Raw genomic sequence first — 26,482 nt, 5'->3', positions numbered from 1 at the left:
GGGCGCGGTGGCTCAAGCCTGTCAATCCCAGCACTTTGGGAGGCCGAGACGGGCGGATCACGAGGTCAGGAGATCGAGACCATCCTGGCTAATATGGTGAAACCCCGTCTCTACTAAAAAATACAAAAAACTAGCCCGGCGAGGTGGCGGGAGCCTGTAGTCCCAGCTGCTTGGGAGGCTGAGACAGGAGAATGGCATAAACCCGGGAGGCGGAGCTTGCAGTGAGCTGAGATCCGGCCACTGCACTCCAGCCTGGGCGACAGAGCGAGACTCCGTCTCGGAAAAAAAAAAAAAAAAAAGATGTAATTGTTTTTCCCATCCATATTCAAGGACCCCAGGTCATAAGACATCCTGGCCTCAAGAAATTTCATCCCTTCTCAATCCAACTCTTCCCCAGGAGTCCCGAGGCCTCCAGAGACAAGCAGCCCAAAATCTATTACCTGCTTGAATGAAGAGCGGGAGACGGCGGGTACGCAGTTCTCACCCAGTGCCAGCCCTTGGTGTGTCTCTGGGCTCCCTCTGGCAGGCCCCAGTCGAAGGGCAAAGTGGAGGACATTTGGCTTGAATTGGAAAATATTTCAGAACTATGTGGTTTGGTGCTCTCTGACCATGAGTGGATAGGTGGGAGCCGCTGATGGTTAATATCTCAATATAACATTTTCCCATGTTACCTTTACGGTGTTTACACACAATCCTAACGTGCCTAATCATCTTTCCTTCGCTCCCCTCCCCTCTCTTCCCCTCCCCTCCCCTGCCCTCCCCTTCCCTTCCCTTCTCTTTTTGAGATTGAGTCTGGCCCTGTTGCCCATACCAGAATGCAGTGGCACGATCATAGCTCACTGCAGCCTTGAACTCCTGGACTCACAAGTAATCTTTTTTTTTTTTTTTTTTTAAGATGGAGTCTCACTCTGTCATCCAGGCTGGAGTGCAGTGGTGTGATCTCGGCTCACTGCAACCTCCGCCTCCCGGGTTCAAGCGATTCTCCTACCTCACCCTCTTGAGTAGCTGGGATTACAGACACATACCACCACACCTGGCTAATTTTTCTATTTTAGTAGAGATGGGGTTTCACTGTGTTGGTCAGGCTGCTCTCGAACTCCTGACCTCATGATCCACCCACTTCGGCCTCCCAAAGTTCTGGGATTACAGGCATGAGCCACCGCACCCAACCCTATTTCTTTTCTTTTCTTTTTTTTTTTTTGAGACGGAGTCTCGCTCTGTCGCCCAGGCTGGGGTGCTGTGGCCGGATCTCGGCTCACTGCAAGCTCCGCCTCCCGGGTTCACGCCATTCTCCTGCCTCAGCCTCCCGAGCAGCTGGGACTACAGGCGCCCACCACCTCGCCCGGCTAGTTTTTTGTATTTTTTAGTAGAGACGGGGTTTCACCGTGTTAGCCAGGATGGTCTCGATCTCCTGACCTCGTGATCCACCCGACTCGGCCTCCCAAAGTGCTGGGATTACAGGCTTGAGCCACCGCGCCCGGCCCCTATTTCTTTTCTTAAAGGAAAGTAGAAGCAGCAGATTAGAAAAGTCTGATCAGCAGCTGCTAAGAAAACACATAATACTGAGGCTGGGCATGGTGGCTCATTACACCTGTAATCCCAGCACTTTGGGAACCTGAGGTGGGAGGATTGCACAAAACCAGGAGTTGAAGACCAGTATGGGCAATATAGCGAGACCCCTGTCTCCACAAAAAATTTTTAAAAAAGCAAAACAAAAACTAGCTGAGTGTGGTGGCATGCCCCTGTCATTCTAGGTACTTGGGAGGCCAAGGTGGGAGGATTGCTTGATCCCAGAAGTTCGAGGCTGCAGTGAGCTATCATTGTGCCATTGCACTCCAGCCTGGCCAAGACAGCAAGACCCTGTCTCTGGGGAAAAAAAAAAAAAAAAAAACAATAAAAATGGCCGGGCGTGGTGGCTCACGCCTGTAATCCCAGTACGTTGGGAGGCTGAGGAGGGTGGATGACCTGAGGTCAGGAGTTCAAGACCAGCCTGGCCAACATGGCAAACCTCATCTCTACTAAAAATACAAAAATAAGCTGGGCTTGGTGGTGGGCACCAGTAATCCCAGCTGCTCAGGAGGCTGAGGCAGGAGAATCGCTTGAACCCAGGAGGCAGAGGTTGCAGTGAGCTGAGTTCGCACCACTGCACTCCAGGCTGGGAGACACGAGTGAGACTGTTTCAAAACAAACACACAAACAAAAAACAATAGAAATAAATAAATAAATAACACATCACGCCTAAGATAACTGAAAACACCCTGAAACATACAGAAGGTTTTTATTTTTGTTTTTATTCTTTTTTGACACATGTCACTCTGTCATCCAAGCTGGAGTGCAGTGGCGCAATCTCAGCTCACGGAAACCTCTGCTTCCTGGGTTCAATCCTGCCTCAGCCCCCCGAGTAGCTGGTATTGCAGGCTTGCACCACAACACCAGGCTAATTCTTTTTGTATTTTTAGTAGAGATGGGGTTTCACCATGTTGGCCAGGCTGGTCTCAAACTCCTGACCTCAAGTGATCCACCTGCCTCAGCCTCCCAAAGTGCTGGGATTATAGGCATGAGCCACCACGTCCAGCTGAAGATTTTTTTTTTTTTAATGGCAGACGAGAATCCAAAAAATCACAGAAAATTGGAAAAGCCTGGGCAACATGGTTAAACCCCATCTGTTCTCTCTCTCTCTCTCTCTCTCTATATATATATATTAGCTGGGCATGGTGGTATGAGCCTATAGTTCCAGCTACTGGGGAGGCTGAGGTGGGAGGATTACTGACCCTGGGAGATTAAGGTTGTGATGAGCCATGATCCTGCCCCTGCACTCCAGCACTCAGGGTCGACAGAGTAGGACTCTGTCTCGAAAAAAAAAAAAAAAAAAAAAAAAAAGCCAGGTGCTGTGGCTCACGCCTGTAATCCCAGCACTTTGGGAGGCCGAGGCAGGCAGATCATGAGGTCAAGAGATCAAGACCGTCCTGGCTAACACAATGAAACCCCGTCTCTACTAAAAATACAAAAAATTAGCTGGGCATGGTGGTGGGCGCCTGAAGTCCCAGGTACTCGGGAGGCTGAGGGAGGAGAATGGTGTGAACCCGGGAGGCAGAGCTTGCAGTGAGCTGAGACCACACCACTGCACTCCAGCCTGGGTAACAAAGTGAGACTCTGTCTCAAAAAAAAAAAAAAAAAAGGGAAAAAGGGAAAGATTAAAGATTTAGTTGGTATAGGAGCAGATTATATGTATTTTAATTTCCCTAATTGCTTGTCTGACATTGCAATAACTGATATTTATCACTATAATCCTATATTCTGAACAAAAAGCCAGAGAACATAGATTTGTTAACCTATACCTAGGAAAGAAGAGATGGGTAGAATATTTTTAGCACAGTTTCCAAGCAAGATGGTAAAAATAAAAAGTTTTGGTGCTTAGGTAAATCTGTAGGTTCTGGATAGTTGAAGTTTTGAAATTAATATTACACTCAAGACCACATCTGCCCTTAATCCTGGGGTTCTTCTTACAGGATACTTTGCTTTTGTTTTTGTTTTTGAAAAAGAGTCTCGCTCTGTCTCCCAGGCTGGAGTGCAGTTGCACATATTGGCCAAGCTGGTCTCAACCTCCTGACCTCAGGTGATCCTCCCACCTTAGCCTCCCAAAAGTGCTGGGATTACAGGAGTGAGCCACTGTGCCTGGCCTTCTTACAGGATACTTTTAAGTTTCCTATGCTCCCCTAGGAGGAAAAGGAGGCGGTGGGGATCACAGGACTCCTGGAGGAGCACCCACTTCAGTTCACATGGGAACATCCATAGCAGATTAGAGACCGTGAAGAACAGAGCCCAGGCGACTTTCACTTATCCTCTGATGATGGCAGATTACAGACCGTGGAGAACAGAGCCCAGGCGGCTTTTACTCATCCTCTGATCATCAGCCAGTACCAAACCACACAACTTTTTTTTTTTTTGAGATGGCGTCTCACTTTGTTGCCCAGGCTGGTCTTGAACTTCTGGGCTCAAGTGATCCTTCCACCCTGGCCTCCCAAAGTGCTGGAATTACAGGCATGAGCCACCGCACTCCGCCATATCAAACCACAGAATTGTGAAGCCTTTTTCAAAGTGAAATATCTTCAACTTTGCTCTTGCCCCAGGCCTCCCAGTAAACAGCCGAGAGTGAAGCTTTTGAATTTAGTTGGTCCAACACCTGCCTTACACAGATGAGAAAACTGAGGCCCAGGTATGAAGTCAGTATAAAAGTAGCATTCTTTCTTCCTGAACTATTTTGGTAGAATTCAATGATAAATCCATCTGGGTCTGGAGTTACTTTGTGGGAAAGGATTTAATTTCATTAATATTTATTTCTTGGGACATTCTTTTACCATTCATCATTTCTTTTTGTGATAATTTTCTTTTTCCCAGATTGTGCCTGTTTCTACAAGATGTAGAAATTACTGAAATAATGTGGTTTGTAATGTCATATAAAAATATTTAAGGAACTGGCTGGGCGTGGTGGAGGGGCCTGTAATCCCAACACTTGGGGAGGCTGAGGCAGGTGAATTACTTGAGTCCGGGAGCTTGAGACCAGCCTGGTCAACATGGCGAAACCCCGTCTCTACTAAAAAAAAAAAAACCCACAAAAATTAGCCAGGCGTGGTGGCACCTGCCTGTAATCCCAGCTACTCGCGAGGCTGAGGCACGAGAATCGCTTGAACCTGGGAGGTGGAGGTTGCAGTCAGCTGAGATTGCACTTCACTCTAGCCTGAGCAACAGATCGAGACTCCATCTCAAAACAAACAAACAGGCCGGGCGCGGTGGCTCAAGCCTGTAATCCCAGCACTTTGGGAGGCCGAGGCGGGCGGATCACAAGGTCAGGAGATCGAGACCATCCTGGCTAACACAGTGAAACCCCGTCTCTACTAAAAAGTACAAAAAACTAGCCGGGCGAGGAGGCGGGCGCCTGTAGTCCCAGCTACTCGGGAGGCTGAGGCACGAGAATGGCATGAACCCAGGAGGCGGAGCTTGCAGTGAGCTGAGATCCGGCCACTGCACTCCAGCTTGGGCGACAGAGCGAGACTCCGTCTCAAAAAAAAAAAAAAAAAAAAAAAAAAAACAAAAAAAAAAACTGCCCTGCTACTTTTAACCATTTACATTCGACAGTACATGAGGGTTCCAATGTTTCCACATCCTCGCCCACAGTCTTAATTCTCTGCTTTTTTTCTGTAGTGGCCATCCTAATGGGAATGAGGTTTTCATTTACATTTCCTCAACGATTAGTGACTTTGAGCATCTTTTCACGTGTTTCTTGGCCATGTGTATACCTTCTTTGGAGAAATGTCTGTTTAAGTCTTTTGCCCTTTTTTTTTTTTTTTTTTGAGACGGAGTCTCACTCTCGCCCAGGCTGGAATGCAGTGGCGCCATCTTGGCTCACTGCAAGCTCCACCTCCCGGGTTCAAGCCATTCTCCTGCCACGGCCTCCCAAGTAGCTGGGACTACAGGTACCACCACCACGCCCGGCTAATTTTTGTATTTTTAGTAGAGATGGGGTTTCACCGTGTTAGCCAGGATGGTCTCAATCTCCTGACCTTGTGATCTGCCTGCCTCAGCCTCCCAAACTGCTGGGATTACAGGCGTGAGGCACCACACTTGGCCTTGTCCATTTTATTATTATTATTATTATTTTTCTGTTATTGAGTGAATGATGTACCTTTCTGCATCCTTATATTTAAGGTGTATAAGTGGTGGCTCATGCCTATAATCCCAGCACTGTGGGAAGTGGAGGCAGGCAGATCACCTGAGGTCAGGAGTTTGAGACCAGCTTGACCAAAATGGAGAAACCCCATCTCTACTAAAAATACAAAATTATCCGGGCGTGGTGGCGCATGCCTATAATCCCGGCTCCTTGTGGGCCTGAGGCAGGAGAATCGCTTGAACCCAGGAGGCAGAGGTTGTGGTGAGCCAAGATAGCGCCATGGCACTCCAGCCCGGGCAACAAGAGCGAAACTCCGTCACTAAATAAATAAATAAAAGAAGCATATGCTTCTTCTCAAAATCCAGTTTGAGAACGTTTTTCTTCTGGCCGGGCGCGGTGGCTCAAGCCTGTAATCCCAGCACTTTGGGAGGCCGAGACGGGCGAATCACGAGGTCAGGAGATCGAGACCATCCTGGCTAACACAGTGAAACCCCGTCTCTACTAAAAAAATACAAAAAATTAGCCGGGCGAGATGGCGGGCGCCTGTAGTCCCAGCTACTCGGGAGGCTGAGGCGAGAGAATGGCATCAACCCGGGAGGCGGAGCTTGCAGTGAGCTGAGATCCGGCCACTGCGCTCCAGCCTGGGCGACAGAGCGAGACTCCGTCTCAACAAAAAAAAAAAAAAAAAAAAAAAAAAAAAGAGAACGTTTTTCTTCTAATCCGAGTGTTTAGCCTAATTGCAATTACTGATTGTTATCTTTTGCTGGATAACAGATTACCCCGAACATAGAAGGGGGAACATGTTAAGCAACAATAACACTGATTATCTTACACAGTTTCTGGGGTCAAGGAATATCGGAGGAGCTTAGGTGGATGGTCTGGCTTGTGGTTGCTCAGGAAGGTTCGGTCAACATATCAAGATATCTGCTGGGGCTATAGTCATCTTAAGCTTCACTGGGACTAAAGAATCTGCTTTCCCAGCCTGGCCAACATGGTGGTCTCTACTAAAAATACAAAAAATAACTGGGCATGGTGGTGCATGCCTGTAATCCCAGCTACTCAGGAGGCTGAGGCAGGAGAATCTGTTGAGCCCAGGAGGCGGAGGTTGCAGTGAGCCGAGATCGCACCATTGCCCTCCAGCCTGGGTGACACAGCAAGACTCTGTCTCAAAAAGAAAAAAAAAAAAAAGTCCACTTCCATCATATTTCATTCACACAGCTGTTGGCAGGAAGCCTCAGTTCCTCACCATAGAGACCTTTCCATAGGGCTGCCTGAGTATCCTCACAGCATGGTGGACAATGGTAACCCCAGGAGTGAGTAATACAAGAAAGCAAGCAAGAGAGAAACCTCAGCATCTTTTATGACCTATTCTCGGAAGTCACATAACCATTACTTCCACTATACGCTATTAACCAGAAGCAAGCCACTAAGTCCAACCAACATTCAAGGTAAGGCAAATTAAGCACTACTTTTTGAAAGTAAAAGTAGGAAAAGGATGGCCGGGCACAGTGACTCACGCCTGTAATTCCAGCACTTTGGGAGGCCAAGGAGGGCAGATCACGAGGTCAAGAGATCAAGACCATCCTAGCCAACATGGTGAAACCCCATCTCTACTAAAAAATACAAAAAAATTAGCCGGGCGTGGTGGCGGGCGCCTGTAGTCCCAGCCACTCGGGAGGCTGAGGCAGAAGAATGGCATGAACCCGGGAGGCGGAGCTGGCAGTGAGCTAAGATTGCGCCACTGCACTCCAGCCTGGGCAACAGGGCGAGACTCCGTCTCAAAAAAAAAGGGCCGGGCGCAGTGTAATCATAGCACTTTGGGAGGCCGGGGTGGGTGGATCACAACGTCAGGAGTTCAAGATCAACCTGACCAATACAGTGAAACCCCATCTCTACTAAAAATACAAAAATTAACTGGGCATGGTGGCACACGCCTGTAGTCCAAGCTACTTGGGAGGCTGAGGCAGAAGAATCACTTGAACCCAGGAGGCAGAGGTTGCAGTGAGCCGAGATTGCACCACTGCACTCCAGCCTGGGTAACAGAACGAGACTCTCAAAAAAAAAAAAAAAAAGATTGCGTTGCATGGTTTCAGCTTGCACTGTCCTATTTGTGGTCCTGCATGGCCATGCAAAGTGAAGGCTGCTGGGTAAGCAGTTTCTACACGGTTGTTGTCTTCACATCTGATGCTGGAGTTTGAGGTCCCCAGGGCAGGCAGTTGGTAAAGTGGAGAATGAGCTGGAACTCACTAGCATGAACGGGAGCCCATGAGGGCAAGCTGGAGACCATGTCAGTTCTTGTTGCTTCTAATATTGGTGGTGTGGGCGTCAGGGAGAAACCAGGGCTCATTGCACAGAGATAAACACCGACACCTGGCCCAGGAGTCAGAGAAGCTGAAGAAAGATTCAGGAGAAGGTGAAGCAATTCCAGGTGTAGCTGCTGCCTCCTGCCAATGAGTTGAGGCATCAGATAACCAGCACCAAGTGTCAGCGGCGGAACGGCTGCTGCTTCAATTCAGCCCTCCAATCTCTCACAAGACTCTCTTGTGTAGTCCTCAATTGGGTTCAGGGGCAGAAAAAAAAAAGAATCATCTGTGGCCCATGCTAACTGGAAACACACAGAAAAGGGAACTCTGGGAAAGGGGATTCTGGGAAAGGGGATTCTGGGAAAGGGAATTCAGCCACCATACTTACCATATAGTTTAATGGCTGTGCATGGAGGCCCCGAAGTCTGACTTCTCAGATTAGATCTGTTTCCTTTATTTCAAGTCGTATGTCCAAGGGTAAGTTTCTTAGTCTTTCTGAGCCTCAGTTTGCTTGTCTCTTAAATGAAGATCTAACAGTAGCGCTTAGTTATTTGAGTTTTGGGGTTTTTTAAATTATTTTTATTTCGCTTTCATTTTTTGTTTCGTTTTTGTTGTTTTTGAGATGGAGTTTCGCTCTCGTTGCCCAGGCTGGAGTGCAGTGGTGCAAACTCGGCTCACCTCAACCTTTGCCTCCCAGTTTCAAGCGATTCTCCTGCCTCAGCCTCCTGAGTAGCTGGGATTACAGGCATGCGCCACCATGCCTGGCTAATTTTGTATCTTTAGTAGAGACAGAGTTTCTCCATGTTGGTCAGGCTGGTCTTGAACTGCCGACCTCAGGAGATCCGCCCGCCTCGGCTTCCCAAAGTACTTGAATTATAGGCGTGAGCCACCACGCCCCGCCTTTTAAATTTTTATTTGTGTAAAAACTTCTATGCTAGTTTGAGGCTTAAATGAGATAATACATATAAATTGTTAACATATTATTGACACATTATCAATAAGACTTGCCTTATTGGAAATGTTTAATAAGCATCAGCCATGTTGTCCAGGTGCAGTGACTCACACCTGTAATGCCAGTACTCTGGGAGGCTGAGGCAGGACGATTGCTTGAGTCCAGAAGTTTGGAACCAGCCTGGGCAACATAGGGAGACCCTGTTTCTACAAAAAAATTTAAAATTAGCAGGAGGTGGTGGTGCACACCTGTAGTCTCAGCTACTCAGGACACTGAGGCAAGAGGATCGCTTGAGTCCGGAAGGTTGAGGCTGTAGTGATCCAACATTGTGCCACTATGCTCCAGTCTAGGAGACTGAATGAGACCCTCTCTCAAAACAGAACAAAACAAAAACAAACAGACAAAGATATATCAGCCATGATTATTAGTTGTGTGATCTTCCTGGTCCTCAGTTTTTTTCATCTGTAAGGTGGGGATAACTTCCTTGGCCTACTTCACAGGCATGTATTGAGAATCAAATGAAATAAATAATTCAAATAAAATAGAAATAATTAGATGAATAACATATCACCACTTCATGGCAGAGGTGGCAGTCAAAATGATGATAAGCATAGTTCTTAGTTCCTTCCAGCCTCCATATTGGTATCCACTCCAGTGACTAATCAAAAGCCAGCTCTTCCATGATTATTCATCCAAAAAGCAGTTATCCAAATGTACCATATTACTGTAAGGTGTTCATAGGGAAACTGAATGCAGAGGATATTGAACTTTCTGTACTTACTATCTTTGCCATTTTTCTGTAAATATAAAACTGTTTACCGAAAAAAAATACGTTTACTGAAAAAAATTTGATGTAGAAAAAAAAAAAGAATGTCATTGTCAAACTTTAGCAGGATTCTCTGGAAGGCTTATTAAATATACTTTGCTGGGTCCCAGCCCCAGAGTTGCTGATTCAGTAGCTCTAGGGTGGAGCCAGAGAACTTGCATTTCTTTTTTCTTTTTTTTTTGAGACAGAGTCTTGGTCTGTTGCCCAGGCTGGAATGCAGTGGTACGATCTTGGCTCACTGCAACCTCCGCCACCTGGGTTCAGGCGATTCTTCTGCCTCAGTCTCCTGAGTAGCTGGGATTACAGGCATGTGCCACCATACCCGGCTAATTTAACATTTTTAGTAGAGATGGGGTTTCTCCATGTTGGCCAGGCTGGTCTCAATTTCCTGACCTCATGATCCACCCGCCTCAGCCTCCCAAAGTACTGGGATTACGGGCATGAGCCACTGTGCCCTGCCGAGAAGTTGCATTTCTAACAAGCAGTGCTGAGGCTGCTGATGTGAGGATGACACTTTGAGAACTGCTGACTTAAAATGTAAAGTAGTACGTGGGTTTCCTGCCTTTCCTACGAACAAAGGCTCCTATTCATCACGCTCTGTCATTTCTTGGTTCGTTCTGTCCATGACATCACCCAACATTTACCACGAGGCAAGAAGAAGGAGACAGCTGATGACTGACTGAGCAGGATGATACTAAACGGGGCCTGCAGAATCCCTTTTACTCTGCTTTTCTCCAGCCTCTTCAAAGCATTAAGCCATGGATCCAAACCATGCTTAAAATAACACACAAACACATATTTAAATATGTATATGTTAAATATATAATACATATATATTTGATGCATACATTTCATTACAGGTTGAGCATCCCAAATCCCAAAATCTGAAACCCAAAATGTTTCAAAATCTAAAAATTTTGAGCACCAACATGACACTCAAGGAAAATGCTCATTGGAGCATTTCAGATTTTGAATTTTTGGATTTGGGATGTTCAACACGTAAGTATTATGCAAACATTCCAAAATCTGAAAAAAAAATCTGAAATCTGAAACACTTCTGGTTGCAAACATTGCAGATAAGGGAATACTCAACCCGCAGAAAGAAATACATGGACTGGGCATGGTGGCTCATGCCTGTAATCCCAGCACTGGGGAAGCTGAGGCAGGAGGATTGCTTAAGGCCAGGAGTTTTAGATCAGCCTGCACAACATGGCAAGACCCTGGCTCTGCAAAAAAATTACAACAATAAGCTGAGTATGGTGGTGGGTGCCTATAGTCCCAGCTACTCAGGAGGCTGAGGTGGGAGGATCACTTGAGCCCATGTTGTCAAGGCTGAAGTGAGCTGTGTTCATGCCTTTGCCCTCCAGCCTGGGTGGCAGATCTCAGGCTGTCTCAAAAATAAATAAATAAATACATACATACATGCATACATACATACATACATGTTCATAGAGGAAAATTAGGAAAAAAAGGAAAAAAATTACTCACAGCTTCCCAAAGACAACCACTTAACATTTTGTCTGTTTTGTCTATTGACTTCCCAAATTTTATTTCAACTGTGTTTTGAGGGTTTTCTTTTAAACATTGCTTTTGCTTCTTTTGTTTTGTTTTGTGGTTTTCTTGTTTGTTTGTTGTTGTTGTTGTTTTGAGACAGAGTCTCGCTCTGTCACCCAGGCTGGAGTGCAGGGGTACCATCTTGGCTCACTGCAAGCTCTGCCTCCCGGGTCCTAGTTCAAGCAATTCTCCTGCCTCAGCCTCCCAAGTAGCTGGGATTACAGGCGTGTGCTACCACACTTGGCTAATTTTGTATTTTTAGTAGAGATGGGGTTTCACCATGTTGGCTAGGCCGGTCTCGAGCTCCTGACCTCAGGTGATGCATCTGCCTCAGCCTCCCAAAGTGCTGGGATTACAGGCATGAGCCATCGCGCTTGGCCCAGGTAAACTGCCTTAATCAGACTCTGCTGTTCTCAAGTCTTCACCTCTCTGTTGCTGAGGGAGTTACGTAAATGTCACCAAAGAGCCAATGGGGAGGGGACATGCTTCTTGATCTTCGTTGGCCTTGTTCCATGGTGGTCTCCTGTTCCAGGTGTACCAGGTAAATCATCTCTGTCTGCCTCAGGCAGAGGGTAAAAGAGGGTAGGACAGCAGAATTGAGGGAATGTATGAGTGGGAGGCAGGAAGGGTCTGCACTGAGTGTGGATAACCTGCTGTGTGGCCACATCCTCATCCATCCATGTGGCATTCTCTTATCACAGCCATGAGATCCCCCCTCTCTAAAGGAGTAGAGTGTTGAAGCTGGAAGAATCCATTTCTTTTTGTTTTTGTTTTGAGACAGAGTCTTGCCCTGTCGCCCAGGCTAGAGTGCCGTGGCATGATCTCGGCTCACTGCAACCTCTGCCTCCTGGGTTCAAGTGTTCCTCCTGCCTCAGCCTCCCAAGTAGCTGGGATTACAGGCACCTGCCACCGTGCCCCACTAATTTTTTTTTTTTTTTGAGACGGAGTCTCGCTTTGTCACCCAGGCTGGAGTGCAGTGGCTGGATCTCAGCTCACTGCAAGCTCCGTCTCCCGGGTTCACGCCATTCTCCTGCCTCAGCCTCCTGGGTAGCTGGGACTACAGGCGCCCGCCACCACACCTGGCTAGTTTTTTGTATTTTTTAGTAGAGACAGGGTTTCACCATGTTAGCCAGGATGGTCTCGATCTCCTGACCTCGTGATCCGCCTGTCTCAGCCTCCCAAAGTGCTGGGATTACAGGCTTGAGACACCATGCCCGGCAATTTTTGTATTTTTAGTAGAGACAGGGTTTCACCATGTTAGCCAGGATGGTCTCGATCTCCTGACCTCGTGACCCACCTTCCTCGGCCTCCCAAAGTGCTGGGATTACAGGCGTGAGCCACTGCGCCCGGCCAAGAATCTGTTTCTGATCCCAAGCCTAGACATGCCAAGCTACCCTTTCTACTCCATAGTACCCATGCCACTGTGGTAGGAGATTTGCCTCTGGGGCTTGCTGCCCTCCTGGGACTTGCCCAGGAATCAAGATCTTTTCAATAGCCAATTAAAAGGGATTTATTGAACTTCAGATGAGGCTGGGTGCACAGTTCCTGCTCTTTTGCTTCCTCTTCCAGTGCCCTACCTGTCTTTCCTCTCTAATAAAATCTTATCTGGAGCAGAGGTGGGGAGAATTGTGTCCGGCTATCATACCTCTTCCTGAGTCTTTTGGTTTTACTCTTGAATGTGCAGCTTGTGCATTTAAAAGCCAAGATGTTGTTGACTTTTTTCTCTGGTTCTATCCTAAAAGGGATGGTGGCCTTGGATTCAGAGGGATTTTGAGAAAGGGAAAGAAGAAACTCGTTATCATCTTAAATTATTATCCTGCCTCATAAATAATGCTGCAAAAATATCTGGGCACATGTCACCAGTGACCTTTGGCAGACAGGGTGGGGCAGACAGCTGTGTATGAGCCAAGACCTGATGTCATTGAGGAAGGTAAGGTGAAGCTGGGGAGGCTGATGGTAGAGACAGCAGCATAGGCAGGTGGTTCACCCTGTGAAAAAGGAGAAGGATGCAGACTGTGGGTGTCTGAACAACAGTGGTTTGTACTGTCTACGGAGCTGCAAGTTGTTGCCCGCCCGTCCTCCCTCAGTAAGACAGTTGGGACACAGACTCAGACAATTAAGGCTGTCCTTTCCAATCCACCCGATACAGTGACGATTGTCCAAAGCAATTGGCTTGCTCAGACAGCCAGAAAAAAAAATCTACTAGTCTATCAGCATAAACTTTCTTTTTTTGTTTTTTTTTTTGTGTTTTTTTGAGACAGAGTTTCACCCTTGTTGCCCATGGAGTGCAGTAGCGCCATCTCGGCTCACTGCAAACTCTGCCTCCTGGGTTCAAGTGATTCTCCTGCCTCAGCCTCCCCAAGTAGCTGGGATTACAGTCGTGAGCCACCATGCCTGGCTAATTTTGTAATTTTTTTAGTAGAGACAGGGTTTCACCATGTTGGTCAGGCTGGTCTCGAACTACTGACCTCAAGCAATCCACCTGCTTTAGCCTCCCAAAGGGCTGGGATTAACAGGTGTGAGCCACCGTGCCTGTGTAAACTATTTATGTGTATGTAATCACGTAAAGAGTGATTACAATTTGCAGTGAGCCTCAGCATAAACTCTTTATGTGTATGTAATCTGAATATTTTCTTTAAAATTTTTCCCATTAGTAGAATTGCTGAGCCAAAGGATAAAACTATGCAATTATGATGTTAAAAAAGAAAGGTCAGTGGCTCATGCCTATATTCCCAGCACTTTGAGAGGCCGAGGTGGGCAGATCACAAGGTCAAGAGATTGAGACCATCCTGGCTAACACGGTGAAACTCCGTCTCTACTAAATATATATATGTATATATATATATATATATGTGTGTGTGTGTATATATATATATATATATTTGTGTGTGTGTGTGAGATGAAGTCTCGCTCTGTCGCCCAGGCTGGAGTGCAGTGGTGCAATCTCGGCTCACTGCAAGCTCCGCCTCCCGGGTTCACGCCATTCTCCTGCCTCAGCCTCCTGAGTAGCTGGGACTACAGGCGCCCGCCACCACGCCCAGCTAATTTTTTGTATTTTTAGTACAGACGGGGTTTCACCGTGTTAACCAGGATGGTCTCGATCTCCTGATCTCATGATCCTCCTGCCTCGGCCTCCCAAAGTGCTGGGATTACAGGCGTGAGCCACCGCGCCCAGTCTACTAACAATATATTTTTAAAAATTAGCCTGGCGCGGTGGCGGGCGCCTATAGTCCCAGCTACTTGGGAGGCTGAGGCAGGAGAATGCTGTGAACCCGGGAGGTGGAGCTTGCAGTGAGCCGAGATGGCGCCACTGCACTCCAGCCTGGGTGACAGAGTGAGACTCCATCTCAAAAAAAAAAAAAAAAAAAAAAGGCTCGCCCTCGTGGCACGTCTCTTAAGTGGCTCAGCCTGGAAAATCCTCTGGGAGAGTTGCCCTTGACGACAGACAGACTCAGAGGTCACAGGTCCTGTGGGGTGTGGGGCCTGGTGTGGATGAGGCTGTCAGCCAAAGTGGTACTTCTGAGGCACCTAACAATAGATCACACAAAGTCCACTGCCAAGTAGTCACTTGGGCTGGGCTGGTAAAAGGCCCTGCTCAGCAGCCGGGAAAAGCTACTCTTCAACCCTTGGACTCCAACTGTGGCACGATTCAGCAGAACTCAAGGTCCTGCTCATGAGGCTGCCTTTGGGTCTTGTGTGTGCCAGTTCCTGCCCTGAAGCCTTAAGTCTGAGAGTAAGACGGGAACAAATGGCCAGGAAGACGCCCATGAATTCAGGAAGCGTCCAAAGGTCTCAGGAGCAGCCCCTTCATTAACTGAGAGCTTTTACTTTCCTTTCTGATTTACTCCCCCAGAAAAATGTTAGGGCTGACACCTTCTTGGTGACTTTGGGTCATGAGCTCAAACAGGATCTCAGAGCTGGAAAGGCCATTAGAGATCATCTGTCCTGGCCAGTGCAGTGGCTCACGCCTATAATCCCAGGACTTTGGGAGGCTGAGGCGGGCGGATCACTTGAGGCCAGGAATTTGAGACCAGCCTGGCCAATATGGTGAAACCCTGTCTCTACTAAAAATACAAAAATTGGCTGGGCGCGGTGGCTCAAGCCTGTAATCCCAGCACTTTGGGAGGCCGAGACGGGCGGATCATGAGGTCAGGAGTTCGAGACCATCCTGGCTAACACGGTGAAACCCCGTCTCTAATAAAAAAAATACAAAAAGCTAGCCGGGCGAGGTGGCTGGCGCCTGTAGACCCAGCTACTTGGGAGGCTGAGGCAGGAGAATGGCATAAACCCGGGAGGCGGAGCTTGCAGTGACCTGAGATCCGGCCAGTGCACTCCAGCCTGGGCGACAGAGCGAGACTCTGTCTCAAAAAAAAAAAAAAAAAAATACAAAAATTAGTCGGGTGTGGTGGCACGTGCCTATAATCCCAACTACTCGGGAGGCTGAGGCAGGAGAATCATTTGAACCTGGAGGCAGAGGTTGCAGTTAGCCAAAGTCATGCCGTTGCACTCCAGCCTGGGCAACAGGGCGAGACTCCGTCTCCAAAATAAAATAGGCCAGGCACGGTGGCTCACTCCCATAATCCTAGCACTCTGGGAAGCCAAGGCAGGTGGATCATAAGGTCAGGAGATCGAGACCATCCTGGCTAACACAGTGCAACCTGTCTCTCCTAAAAATACAAAAATAAAATTAGCCGGGTATGGTGGCAGGTGTCTGTAGTCCCAGCTACTCGGGAGGCTGAGGCGGGAGAAGGGCATGAACCTGGGAGGTGGAGCTTGCAGAGAGTCGAGATCACGCCACTGCAGTCCTGCCTGGGCGGCAGAGCGAGACTGTACACATGCAGTTGCAGGTACTCAAGAGGCTGAGGCAGGAGGAATGCTTGAGCCCAGGAGTTCAAGGCTACAGTGAGCTATAGTCACACCACTGCGCTCCAGCCTGGGCGACAGAATGAGATGCTGTCTCTAAAAAACAAACATAAACTAAAATCAGGACTGTTTTCTTTGTAGACAGTTTGAAATTCTGAAAGAGGCTGGGAGCAGTGACTCACGCCTGTAATCCCAGCACTTTGGAAGGCCAAGGCGGGCGGATCACCTGAGGTCTGGGGCTCGAGACCAGCCTAGCTAACATGGTGAAACCCCGTTTCTACTAAAAGTACAAAAAATTAGTCAGGCGTGGTGACATGCACCTATAATCCCAGCTACTGGAGAGGCTGAGGCAGGAGAATCGCTTGAATCTGGGAGGCAGAGGTTGCAGTGAGCCAAGATCGTGCCACTGCACTCCACCTTGGGCAATAAGAGCGAAATTCCCTCTCAAAAAAAAAGAAAAAAAAAAAAGAAATTCTGAAAGATAGCTATTGAAAAATTGGCTCATCTGGATCACTGAGACCTGACAATTGCCAAATCTTAGAACAGAAAATGACATCGAATCATAGTATTCTGCCCCTGGCTTCTAGGTTAGTAAATATCCCAGCAGTCCAAGATAAATGGCTATCCCTGCCCTTCTTGGCTGTCTCCAGGGATATGCTATCATGTCCTTTCACATATTCTGTAAAGATTTACACACCAAGCAAGAACAGGAGATGGAGTATACTAGTTTTAAGGGAGGAGACCACCCCTCATATTGTCTTATGCCCAATTTCTGCCTCCAAAGAAAGAAGAAGTAAAAACTAAAAGGCAGAAAAGAAATCCACAGGCAGACAGCCCAGCGCCGCACCCTGGGCCTGGTTAAAGATCGACCCCTGACCTAATCGGTTCTGTTATCTATAGATTACAGACATTGTGTAGAAAAGCACTGTGGAAATCCCCATCCTATTCTGTTCCATTCTAATTACTGGTACATGCAGTCCCCAATCACGTACTCCCTGCTTGCTCAATCGATCACAACCCTCTCATGCAGACCCCCTTAGAGTTGTGAGCCCTTAAAAGGGACAGGAGCTGCTCACTTGGGGAGCTCAGTTGTTAGATACGTGAGTCTTGCCGAAGCTCCCAGCTGAATAAAGCCCTTCCTTCTTTAACTCAGTGTCTGAGGGGTTTTGTCTGTGGCTTGTCCTGCTACAGTTTATTTATTTTTGAGGCAGAGTCTCGCACCGTTGCTTAGGCTGGAGTGCAGTGGTGCAAACTCAGCTCGCTGCAACCACCACATCCCAGGTTCAAGCGATTCTCATGTCTCAGCCTCCCGCCTAGCTGGGATTACAGGCATGTGCCACCATGCCCTGCTAATTTTTTTTCTTTTTTTTTTTTTTTTATGAGATGGAGTTTCGCTCTGACACCCAGGCTGGAGTGCAGTGGTGCGATCTCTGCGCACTGGAACCTCCTTCTCCTGGGTTCAAGCGATTCTCCTGCCTCAGCCTCCTGAGTAGCTAGGATTACAGGCGCCCGCCACCATGCCTGGCTAATTTTTGTATTTTAGTAGAGACAGGCTTTCACCATGTTGGCCAGGCTGGTCTTGAACTTCTGACCTCAAGTAACCCACCCGTCTTGGCCTCCCAAAATGCTGGGATTACAGGCAGGAGATGGAATATACTAGTTACTCAGGGTAGGTACCTGTGCCCTCCCCTGGGACTGGGGCCTGGCGTCAGCCACGCCCAATCATATGCATTGCAAGTAGGAAAGGTGGCTCCTCAAAGGAAAACCTTCTGTTATTAGAAGAAAGGGCTACAGAGAACAGGAAGGGCAAACATAGCTCTGCACATCACAGAGACCATGAGATTTCCTAGAGGCGACCAGCCTCTGCTGGATAGCGTAGCGTGAGCCTCAGCAGCTATTCCAGCCGGCCTTCTTGTGCTGTGGAGGCTGGAAGGAGAAAGCTGCACTTCCCAGATTGCATGCAGCTCAGATTCTGGGCGCAACCTGGGTCCTAGGTTGCTACTTATTAATAAATGCGTTTCTTCGAGATTTGAAAAGTGGAAGTGGGCCAGGCATGGTGGCTCACGCCTGTAATCCCAGCACTTTGGCAGGCCGAGGCGGGTGGATCACCTGAGGTCAGGAGTTCAAGACCAGCCTGGTCAACATGGTGAAACTCCATCTCTACTAAAAATACAAAAATTGACCAGGCATGGTGGCAAGCACTGTAATCCCAGCTACTCGGGAGGCTGAGGCAGGAGAATCACTTGAACCTGGGAGGCAGAGGTTATGGTGAGCTGAGATCATACCACTGGGCGACAGAGTAAGACTCCATCTCAGAAAAAAAGAAAAAAAGAGATGAGGGGAGGGGAAGGGAATGGGAGGGAGGAGAAGGGGAGGGGAGGGGAAGGGGAAGGGGAGAGGAGAGGAAGAGGAGAGGAAGAGGAGGGGAGGGGAAGGGGAAGGGAGGGAATGGAAGGGAAGGGAAAGGAAGGGGTCATGCTGTGTTCTTGTTGTTCTTAGCTGTTTGCTTTTGGCAAGAAGGCCATGTGATACCCATGTCAAGTCTCCAGGTCTGAGGACATTGAGAGAAAACTGTGGAGGTAGCAGTGGCAGAATTCCACATTCTCGTGTATAGGTGGGGGCAGTGGCAGCAACCTCTTGGGCCCAGCTTCCTGGTACCTGGATTGTCACTAGAACAGAATGTCCTACAACTCAGCATTCCTGTGGGTGACAGAGATAATGACTCCATTGGGAGTGTTCTGGGAGTCACTCCTGAAAGAAATCCTTGAGTCTGCTCCTCCTGCCCTTCCAGGGACTTGGTAATCTTTCAGTTGCATAGATTACGTGTGCCTAGAACAGGCACAGTGGCTGATGCCTGTAATCTCAACACTTTGGGAGGCTGAGGTGGGAGGATCACTATAGCCTAGGAGTTGGACACCAGCCTGGGCAGCACAGTGAGACCCCATCTCTAAAAAAAAAAAGAAATTTTTTTTTTTTAATTAGCTGAGAGTGGTGGCACACACCTGTAGTCTCAGCTACTTAGGAGGCTGAGGTGGGAACATCGCTTGAGCCCAGGAGGTCAAGGCTTCAGTGAGCTGTGATGGCACCACTGCAGTCCAGCCTGGGTGACAGAGCAAGACCCTGTCTCTACAAAGGAAAAACAAATTCCTAAGATTTTTCAAGGAGCTAGCTCATTGTTGAATGCATGGAGGTTCTCAGTCTCTACGCTGTCACTCCTATTCTGCTTTCCCACCATGCTGTTCCATGCTGTGCCATCTCATTCCTTCATTTCTCCCAAATACTCTACCACTTCTCTCAAACCAGGTGTGCAGCAGACTTTACTGAAGATTTTTTTTTCTTTTTTTTGAGATGGAGTCTCGCTCTGTCACCAGGCTGGAGTGCAATGCAGCGATCTTGGCTCACTGCAGCCTCCACCTCCTAGGTTCAAGCGATTCTCCTGCCTCAGCCTCCTGAGTAGCTGGGACTACAGGAGCATGGAACCATGCCCAGCTAATTTTTGTGTATTTAGTAGAGACAGCTCACTGCAACCTCCACCTCCTAGATTCAAGCGATTCTCCTGCCTCAGCCTCCTGAGTAGCTGGGATTACAGGCACCTGCCACCACGCCCAGCAAATTTTTGTATTAGTACAGATGGGATTTCACCATGTTGGCCAGGTTGGTCTTGAACTCCTGACCTCAAGTGATCCACCCACCTTGGCCTCCCAATATGCTGGGATTACAGTCGTGAGCCATGGCGCCTGGCCTTTACTGAAGATTTGAGGTAGAGAAACACAACACACTACAGTGTGCAGTACGGCTCAAAATTGAACATTGGATATCACTGTCCAAAATAACCACCTGCCATTTTCTTGCCTGAAGATATTTCTTATTTAGTTATTTGCAACAGAGTCTTGCTCTGCCACCCAGATTCGAGTGCCCAGGTGTTGCTCACTCACTGCAGTCTCATCCTCCTGGGTAAAAATGGGGTTTCACCATGTTGCCCAGGCTGGTCTTGAACTCTTGGGCTCAATCGAACCTCCCACTTTGCCTCCCAAAGTGCTGGGATTACAGGCGTGAGTCACTATGCCAGGCCTATTTATTTTTTCACATGCCTGCTGCCTCAAATGAAGATATTTCCACCTCAAGGGCGGATCACTTAAGGTCAGGAGTTCGAGACCAGCCTGGCCAACATGGCGAAACCCCATGTCTACTAAAAATAAAAAAAATCAGCTGGGCGTGATAGTGCGTGCCTGTAATCCCAGCTACTCTGGAGGCAGAGGCAGGAGAATCGCTTGAACCCGGGAGGCAGAGGCTACAGTTAGCCAACATTGTGCCATTGCACTCCAGCCTGGTTGACAGAGTGAGACTCTGTCTTTAAAAAATAGGCTGAGCGTGGTGGCTCATGCCTGTAATCCCAGCACTTTGGGAGGCTGAGGCGGGTGGATCACCTGAGGTCTGGAGTTCAAGACCAGCCTGGTCAACATGGTGAAACTCCGTCTCTACTAAAAATACTTAAAAAAATACAAAATTAGGCCGGGCGCGGTGGCTCAAGCCTGTAATCCCAGCACTTTGGGAGGCCGAGACGGGCGGATCACGAGGTCAGGAGATCGAGACCATCCTGGCTAACATGGTGAAACCCCGTCTCTACTAAAAATACAAAAACTAGCCGGGCGAGGTGGCGGGCGCCTGTAGTCCCAGCTACTCGGGAGGCTGAGACAGGAGAATGGCGTAAACCCGGGAGGTGGAGCTTGCAGTGAGCTGAGATCCGGCCACTGCACTCCAGTCCGGGCGACAGAGCGAGACTCCGCCTCAAAAAAAAACAAAACAAAACAAAACAAAATTAGTCGGGTGTGGTGGCAGACAACTGTAATCCTAGCTACTCAGGAGGTGGAGGCAGGAGAATCGCTTGAACCCCAGAGGGGGTGGATGTTGCAGTGAGCTGAGATCGCACCATTGCACTGCAGCCTGGCCAACAAGAGTGAAACTCCATCTCAAAATTAATTAATTAATTAATAATAAATAAATAGCTTCATGAAGCTAGTGACTACCGTAGTGAACTCTGTGACTCTAGACACTTCTTCCCTTGCAGGCTGTGGGTCTTCAACGTCTTTAATTCCTACCACTGCCTCCCGGCAAAGCATTTGATTGCTCTGTTTTTTCAAAAGCATTTTCTCTCCTGTGCTTTCTTAACTGCGTCCTGGGGCAGGTGGCACTTTTGCTATTCATCAGCGTATGAGGTCCAACAAGCTATTTTCCTGCACAGGGGAATCTTCCTGCTGCTCTTCCGGGATCAGGAATGCGGCACCCCCGAGCCTGGTTTTCAAAATAGCATCCCCCCGCCTCCCCCCACGCTCTGCCCTCTTTGATGTATGCTGGTGTGTAGAAAAAGACCAAGAAGATATCTACCAAAATGTCAATGGTTATGTGCGGGTAGAAAAATTATATATCACCTTTATTTTTCTTTCTTGTGTCTTTTTAGTTTTTCTACAATGAACCGGTCAGGCTTTTGAAAGATATAAAAATAGTTATAAAACAATTCTCTGTGGCGTTCCCAGGAGGACAGCAAAGAAAAGTTTCAGAAAGGGAACCTTGCGGCGGCCTGGAGAGCAGCCTGTCCAGGTGGGGTGAGGGGCTGCAGAGGGGCCCGCGAGGAAAACACAGAACTGAGGGACTAGCCGGCACGTTTGACTATGCAGAAAATTGGATTAGGATGGGTTTACAGAGTCTCTGGAGAGTGTGGGAAGACGCACAGGTTCCAACAAAGCTGAGCACATGAAAAAAACCAAGACGTTCACCCCAGGGAAAACAAAAGAGAAATACATGTACTTGTCACTGGTATCTACATAGTCATCATAAGGAAGACGCTAAATATGGCTTTAGCCAAAACTGTATTAAAAGAAGTTGAGAAGGGCCGGGCTCAGTGGCTCATGCTTGTAATCCCAGCACTTTGGGAGGCCCAGGCGGGCAGATCACCTGAGGTCGGGAGTTCTAGACCAGCCTGGCCAACATAGAGAAACCCCGACTCTACTAAAAAGGCAGAATTAGTTGGGCGTGGTGGTGTATGCCTGTAATCCCAGCTACTCAGGAGGCTGAGGCAGGAGAATCGCTTGAACTTGGGAGGCGGAGGTTGCAGTGAGCCAAGAGTGCATCACTGCACTCCAGCCTGGGCAGTAAGAGCAAAACTCAGTCTCAAAAAAAAAAAAAAGACAGACGTTGAGAAGGTAGGCGAAGAGGTGAAGTAAGACAGTTAAATCCTCCAAGTTCATAAATCCTTAAGTTCCTCCAAGGAAGCCCATGGGTGATATCTGCAACTGAAATTTTAAGAAATGCTGATATAAGCTTGTTATTGGAGATATGGTGATAAATACCAGAAAAAAATAGCTAAAAAGGAGTTCAAAGTGGTTGGATCTGAGAAGCAGGACTTGGGTAGGGAGTTGGGGAGCAGAAGGCGGCTGCTTTAAGGAAACTTTAAACCTTTTCCTTCTAGTGGACTCTTAAAGAACTCTGTTCCTATATTATTTTATTAAAGATAAACAATTTTGAGGCTGGGTGTGGTGGCTCATGCCTGTAATACCAGCACTCTGGGAGGCCGAGGCGGGCAGATCACCTGAGGTCAGGAGATCAAGACCAGCCTGGCCATGGTGAAATCCCGTCTCTAATAAAAATACAAAAAATTAGCCGGGGGTGGCAGTGCGCGCCTGTAATCCCAGCTACTCGGGAGGCTGAGGCAGGAGAATCGCTTGAACCCGGGAAGCGGAGGTTGCAGTGAGCTGAGATCGCGCCACTGCCCTCCAGCCTAGGCAACAAGAGCAAAACTCCATTTAAAAAAAAAAAAAAAGGCCGGGCACGGTGGCTCACGCCTGTAATCCCAGCACTTCGGGAGGCCGAGGTGGGCGGATCACGAGGTCAGGAGATTGAGACCATCCTAGCTAACACGGTGAAACCCCATCTCTACGCAAAAAATACAAAAAAATTAGCCGGGTGTGGTGGCGGGCGCCTATAGTCCCAGCTTCTAGGGAGGCTGAGGCAGGAGAATGGTGTGAACCCAGGAGGTGGAGCTTGCAGTGAGCAGAGATTGCGCCACTGCACTCCAGCCTGGGCGACAGAGCGAGAATCCGTCTCAAAAAAAAAAAAAATTTTTGGCCAGGCATGGTGGCTCACGCCTGTAATCCCAGCACTTTGGGAGACCGAGGCAGGCAGATCATTTGAGGTCAGGAGTTCAAGACAACCCTGGTCAACATGGTGAAACCCTGTCTCTACTAAAAATACAAAAATAGGCCAGGCGTGGTGCGTCACACTTGTAATCCCAGTACTTTGGGAGGCCGAGGCAGGTGGATCACGAGGTCAGGAGATCGAGATCATCCTGACTAACACGGTGAAACCCCGTCTCTACTAAAAACACATACAAAAAATTAGCCGGGCACGGTGTTGGGTGCCTGTAGTCCCAGCTACTCGGGAGGCTGAGGTAGGAGAATGGCGTGAACCCAGGAGGTGGAGCTTGCAGTGAGCCAAGATCGCACCACTGCACTCCAGCCTGGGCGACAGAGCGAGACTCTGTCTCAAAAAAAAAAAAAAAAAAATTAATGTCATTTAAACAAATGCCCTTCAATAACCAGAAAACAGATGTGGCAATGCCTTGGCTTTACTCCTTCTGGTGATGTCAAAAGGATCCCTGCTTCATAGGCTGATCCCTGCTTCATAGGCTGATCTCAGTTGCACCTCGTTGTTGTCAGGCACAGTGACAGAACGGGATACCCTGCCCGTGGAGGCTGAAAGATTATGACTCCTAGGGCAGGAAAGGACTCCTGCCACTGCCCTGCCCTCAGCTCCACAGCTCTGACAGTCCCATCTTCCTCAGACAGTGCTGCAGATGTTTTTTGTTTTTTTTTTGAGACGGAGTTTTGTTCTGTCACCCAGGCTGGAGTGCAGTTGCATCATCTCGGCTCACTATAACCTCTGCCTGCCAGGTTCAAGCATTCTCCTGCCTCAGCCTCCTGAGTAGCTGGGGTTACAGGTGCCCGCCACCACACCTGGCTAATTTTTGTATTTTTAGTGGAGATGGGGTTTCACCATGTTGGCTAGCCTGATCTCAAACTCCTGACCTCAAGTGATCTGCCTGCCTCAGCGCCCCAAAGTGCTGGGATGACAGGCATGAGCTGCTGCCCCCGGCCTCCATTTAACCTTTTTTTTTTTTTTTTTTTGAGACAGAGTCTCGATCTGTCGCCCAGACTGGAGTGCAGTGGCAGGATCTCGGCTCACTGCAAGCTCCACCTCCCGGGTTCACGCCATTCTCCTGTCTCAGCCTCCCGAGTAGCTGGGACTACACGCACCCGCCACCATGGCAGGCTAATTTTTTGTATTTTTTAGTAGCTAATTTTTTGTGTTTTTACAGCTCGCGCCACTGCCCTCCAGCCTGGGCAACAGAGCGAGACTGTCTCAAAAAAAAAAAAAAGAAAGAAAGAAAGGAGGATGGTGGGAGGGTAAAGGCTGGTTGAAGCTGCTAAGTCTAATTTGTGGTGTTCCCTGCTTCTTCTCCTGCCTCTCTATTTTGCCCCTTTGGTCTCAGGACCTTCCTCAGCCATCCCTTCTTCCAGGCAGCCTTTGCTCAGTCCCTCACACCGTGTAAATCCGGTGCCTTCTACCTACCTGCGTAATGTCCCCTAAACTTCACTGGAGTACAAATTCAGCTGCACTGCAGTGCTCATTTAGTTGTCTTTGTTCTTCCCTCGATCAAACATTCTTGAGGACAGAAAAACGATTTCCTGTCAAGCGATTTTCCCTTCAAACCTTGGGTCTAGCACATGGCACATGATATTTACTCACTAAAATATACATTGAGTAGGTGGCAGGAATGATCAGTTGTTTACAAAGGTGGCTGTAATCATTTTTTGTTGTTCTTGTTTTTTTTTTTTTTAATGGCAAATAGATTTAATGCAGAGCGTCAACTTCAATTGATTGATAGTGGCTGCCTAGAGTGCTGTGTTGAGTAGGTTGCTGAGGATGCACCGTGGCTTGAAGAGAAAGACTAGTTTTGTTTTTTTTGTGCAACGAAGTCTTGCTCTGTCACCCAGGCTGGAGTGCAGTGGCACAATCTCAGCTCACTGCAGCCTCTGCCTCCCTGGGTTCCAGCCATTCTCCTGCCTCAGCCTCCTGGATCACTGGGATTACAGGTGCACGCCACCACGCCTGGCTGGCTGCAATAGTTTTTCCCATTCCTTTCTGCAAATCCCTTTTGCACGTGACTATGCTGCATCAAAGAATAGGGATTATTCCTCCACCCCTTGAATCTGGGCTTGGCCACCAGGACATTAGCAAATGTGATGCAAGCAGAGGCTTGAAAAGCGCTTGCACAAAAGGAATTACCCCTTTTTGACAGTGGCTGTAACCCTAAGACCGGTGATGTGAGCAAGCCTGAGCTGGCCTCATGCAGCAGGGCTGAGCCCAGGCAGCAGCCTGCCTATGTCCAACCAGCCAATTGCCAGACGTGTGAGTGAGGTCATCTTAGGCCATCCAGCCCCATTTAAGACCCTAGAGGACTACAGACACATGAATGACTCCAGGAAAGACCAGCAGTAGAAGCACTGTGGTGACCTCAGCCCAAATTGCTGATCCAGATTCATGAGCAAGCTGTTCAGTCTGGCCATGGTTTGTAAGGCAGTGATCAATAACTGATATAGACAGTACTTTATAAGTGATCGTTCCTTCATTTGGTGTCTGTTCCTACCTTACCTTTAGTGGCTGCTCTTGTTTTTGCCTATCCAGACTTCATTTCACTTTCTTCTTGTAGCAGCAAGTAGGTACTTTCTATAGGAAAAATTCTTAGAAATCCAATGCTGAATCAAAGAGTAGTTGACATTCTGATTGTCTCTCCAGCTTCCACTCCACCTTTTCCGGGGTTAGTCATATAGTTTGGGTAGGGCCAGGCACGGTGGCTCATGCCTGTAATCCCAGCACTTTGGGAAGCCTAGGCAGGATTACTTGAGCCCAGGAGTTTGAGACAAGCCTGGACAAAATAGTGAGACCTCACTGCTATTTATTATTATTATTATTATTATTATTTGAGACAGTCTCACTCTATTGCCCAGGCTGGAGGGCAATGGCGCGATCTCGTCTCATTGCAACCTCCGCCTCCCAGGTTCAAGTGATTCTCCTGCTTCAGCCTCCCAAGTAGCTGGGATTACAGTTGCCCACTACCATGCCCAGCTAATATGTTTGTATTTTTACTAGAGATGGGGTTTCACCATGTTGGTCAGGCTGGTTTCGAACTCATGACCTCAGGTGATCCACCCGCCTCGGCCTCCCAAAGTGCTGGGATTAGAGGCGTGAGCCACTGCGCC

Source organism: Trachypithecus francoisi, unplaced genomic scaffold, assembly GCF_009764315.1.
Source record: "Trachypithecus francoisi isolate TF-2019V2 unplaced genomic scaffold, Tfra_2.0 Lachesis_group20, whole genome shotgun sequence".
NCBI lineage: Eukaryota > Metazoa > Chordata > Mammalia > Primates > Cercopithecidae > Trachypithecus > Trachypithecus francoisi.
The sequence above is the reverse complement of the archived record's forward strand: the minus strand, read 5'-3'. Positions refer to the sequence as shown.